This window comes from Prunus persica, chromosome G8, assembly GCF_000346465.2.
Source record: "Prunus persica cultivar Lovell chromosome G8, Prunus_persica_NCBIv2, whole genome shotgun sequence".
NCBI lineage: Eukaryota > Viridiplantae > Streptophyta > Magnoliopsida > Rosales > Rosaceae > Prunus > Prunus persica.
This window is the reverse complement of record NC_034016.1, coordinates 1-4,694: the sequence shown is the minus strand read 5'-3', so window position 1 is coordinate 4,694 and position 4,694 is coordinate 1.

The window sequence follows — 4,694 nt, the reverse complement described above, 5'->3', positions numbered from 1 at the left end:
TCATTCATGTTTTTGCAGATCTTTTGTCGGCATTCGAATCCCCAATCTGTAATTTGTATTCTCACACTTTTTCCAATCAAATTGGCCATCTCTAGCCATTTCAACAACCAACCCTAGGTCACAGTACGGATAGGTATTGTAGAATTGGTTCTGTATTTTTCATTCATGTTTTAGCAGATCTTTTGTCGCCATTCGAATCCCCAATCTGTAATTTGAATTCTCGCACTTTTTCCAATCAAATTGGCCATCTCTAGCCATTTCTACAGCCAACCCTAGGTCACAGAACGGATAGGTATTGTAGAATTGGTTCTGTATTTTTCATTCATGTTTTAGCAGATCTTTTGTCGCCATTCGAATCCCCAATCTCTATTTTGAATTACCATACTTTTTCCATCAAAATGGCCACTTCTAGCCATTTTCACAACGAACCCTAGCCCACATTACAGATAGGTATTGTTGAATCGGTTCTGTATTTTTCATTCATGTTTTAGCAGATCTTTTGTGGCCATTCGAATCCTCAATCTGTAATTTGAATTCTCAGACTTTTTCCAATCAAATTGGCCACTTCTAGCCATTTCTGCAACCAACCCTAGCTCACAATACAGATATGTATTGTTGAATCGGTTCTGTATTTTTCATTCATGTTTTAGCTGAACTTTTGTGGCCATTCGAATCCTCAATCTGTAATTTGAATTCTCATAGTTTTTTCAATCAAATTGGCCATATCTAGCAATTTCTACAACCAACCCTAGCTCACAGTACAGGCATGTATTGTTGTATCGGTTCGATTTTTTTAATTCATGTTTTTGCAGATTTTTTGTAGCCATTCGAATCGTCAATCGCTGATTTGAATTCTCATACGTTTTCCAATCAAATTGGCCACTTCTAGCCATTTCTACAGCCAACCCTAGCTCAGAGTACAAATAGGTATTGTTGAATCGGTTTTGTATTTTTCATTCATGTTTTAGCCGATCTTTCGTGGCCATTCGAATCCCCAATCTGTAATTTGAATTCTCATAGTTTTTCCAATCAAATTGGCCATATCTAGCAATTTCTACAGCCAACCCTAGCTCACAGTACAGACATGTATTGCTGTATCGGTTCCGTTTTTTTAATTCATGTTTTTGCAGATCTTTTGTGGCCATTCGAATCCTCAATCGCTGATTTGAATTCTCATACGTTTTCCAATCAAAATGGCCACTTCTAGCCATTTCTACAGCCAACCCTAGCTCAGAGTACAGATAGGTATTGTTGAATCGGTTCTGTATTTTTCATTCGTGTTTTAGCGGATCTTTTGGGGCCATTCGAATCCCCAATCTGTAAGTTGAATTCTCAACTTTTTCCAATCAAATTGGCCTTCTCTAGCCATTTCTACAGCCAACCCTAGGTCACAGTGCAGAAATCTTTTTCATTCATCTTTTAGGAGATCTTTTGTTGCCATTCGAATCCTCAATCCCTAATTTGAATTCTCATACTTTTTCCAATCAAATTGGTCATCTCTAGCCATTTCTACAGCCAATGCTAGCTCACAGTACGGACATGTATTGTTGAATCGGTTCAGTTTGCTTCGTTCATGTTTTAGAAGATCTTTTGTGGCCATTCGAATCCCCAATCTGTAATTCGAATTCTCATACTTTTTCCATTCAAATTGGCATTCTCTAGCAATTTCTACAGCCAACCCTAGCTCACAGTGCAGACATGTACTGTTGTATCGATTTTGTATTTTTTATTCATGTATTAGCAGATCTTTTGTGGCCATTTGAATCCTCGATCTATAAGTTGAATTCTCATACCTTTTGCAGATCGTGGAGTAAATAACTTATTTTTGTGAAAACACCGTATCTTCACAGTAACTTATTGTCTAAAAGGCCTATATATCTGAGAACGCAACATCTTACACGTAATGGATGGAGGAAATAACTTATTTTTCTAAAAACACCATATCTTACCGGTAAGTTATAGTGTAAAAGGCGTATATATATGAGAACCCCACATCTTACCCGTAATTCGTGGAGTAAATAAATTATTTTTGTGAAAACACCGTATCTTAACAGTAACTTATTGTGTAAAAGGCCTATATATCTGAGAACGCAAATCTTACCCGCAATTCGTGGAGTTAATAACTTATTTTTGTGAAAACACCGTATCTTAACAGTAACTTATTGTGTAAAATGCCTATATATCTGAGAACCCCAGATCTTACCCGTAATTCGTGGAGTAAATAACTTATTTTTCTGAAATCACCGTATCTTAACAGTAAGTTATAGTGTAAACATCGTATATATCTGAGAACGCAACATCTTACCCGTAATGGAAGGAGTAAATAATTTATTTTTCTAAAAACACCATATCTTACCGGTAAGTTATAGTTTAAAAGGCGTATATATATGAGAATCCCACATCTTACTCGTAATTCGTGGAGTAAATAACTTATTTTTGTGAAAACACCGTATCTAAACACTAACTTATTGTGTAAAAGGCCTATATATCAGAGAACGCAACATCTTACCCGTAATTGATGGAGTAAATAAATTATTTTTCTAAAAACACAATATCTTACCGGTAAGTTATGGTGTAAAAGGCTAATATATATGAGAACCCCAGATCTTACCCGTAATTCGTGGAGTAAATAACTTATTTTTGTGAAAATACCGTATCTTAACAGTAAGTTATAGTGTAAACAGCGTATATATCTGAGAACTTTACATCGTACCCGTAATTGATGGAGTAAATAACTTATTTTTCTAAAAACACCATATCTTACCGGTAAGTTATAGTGTAAAAGGCCTATATATATGAGAACCCCACATCTTACCCGTAATTCGTGGAGTAAATAACTTATTTTTGTGAAAACACCGTATCTTAACAGTAAGTTATAGTGTAAACAGCGTATATATCTGAGAACTTTACATCGTACCCGTAATTGATGGAGTAAATAACTTATTTTTCTAAAAACACCATATCTTACCGGTAAGTTATGGTGTAAAAGGCCTATATATATGAGAACCCTAGATCTTACCCGTAATTCGTGGAGTAAATAACATATTTTTGGGAAAACACCGTATCTTAACAGTAAGTTATAGTGTAAACGGCCTATATATCTGAGAACGCAACATCTTATCCGTAATTGATGGAGTAAATAACTTATTTTTCTAAAAACACCATATCTTACCGGTAAGTTATAGTGTAAAAGGCGTATATATATGAGAACCCCACATCTTACCCGTAATTCGTGGAGTAAATAACTTATTTTTGTGAAAACACCGTATCTTAGCAGTAACTTGTTGTGTAAAAGGCATATATATCTCAAAACGCAACATCTTACCCGTAATGGATGGAGTAAATAGCTTATTTTTCTAAAAACACCATATCTTACGGGTAAGTTATAGTGTAAAAGGCCTATATATATGAGAACCCCACATCTTACCCGTAATTCGTGGAGTAAATAACTTATTTTTGTGAAAACACCGTATCTTAACAGTAAGTTATAGTGTAAACAGCGTATATATCTGAGAACTTTACATCGTACCCGTAATTGATGGAGTAAATAACTTATTTTTCTAAAAACACCATATCTTACCGGTAAGTTATGGTGTAAAAGGCCTATATATATGAGAACCCTAGATCTTACCCGTAATTCGTGGAGTAAATAACATATTTTTGGGAAAACACCGTATCTTAACAGTAAGTTATAGTGTAAACGGCCTATATATCTGAGAACGCAACATCTTATCCGTAATTGATGGAGTAAATAACTTATTTTTCTAAAAACACCATATCTTACCGGTAAGTTATAGTGTAAAAGGCGTATATATATGAGAACCCCACATCTTACCCGTAATTCGTGGAGTAAATAACTTATTTTTGTGAAAACACCGTATCTTAGCAGTAACTTCTTGTGTAAAAGGCATATATATCTCGAAAACGCACATCTTACCCGTTAATGGATGGAGTAAAATAGCTTATTTTTCTAAAAACACCATATCTTACCGGGTAAGTTATAGTGTAAAAGGCCTATATATATGAGAACCCCACATCTTACCCGTAATTCGTGGAGTAAAATAACTTATTTTTGTGAAAACACCGTATCTTAACAGTAAGTTATAGTGTAAACAGCGTATATATCTGAGAACTTTACATCGTACCCGTAATTGATGGAGTAAATAACTTATTTTTTAAAAAACACCATATCTTACCGGTAAGTTATGGTGTAAAAGGCCTATATATAAGAGAACTCTAGATCTTACCCGTAATTCGTGGAGTAAATAACATATTTTTGTGAAAACACCGTATCTTAACAGTAAGTTATAGTGTAAACGGCCTATATATCTGAGAACGCAACATCTTATCCGTAATTGATGGAGTAAATAACTTATTTTTCTAAAAACACTATATCTTACCGGTAAGTTATAGTGTAAAAGGCGTATATATATGAGAACCCCACATCTTACCCGTAATTCATGGAGTAAATAAATTATTTTTGTGAAAACACCGTATCTTAACAGTAACTTATTGTGTAAAAGGCCTATATATCTGAGAACGCAAATCTTACCCGCAATTCGTGGAGTAAATAACTTATTTTTGTGAAAACACCGTATCTTAACAGTAACTTATTGTGTAAAAGGCCTATATATCTGAGAACCCCAGATCTTACCCGTAATTCGTGGAGTAAATAACTTATTTTTCTGAAATCA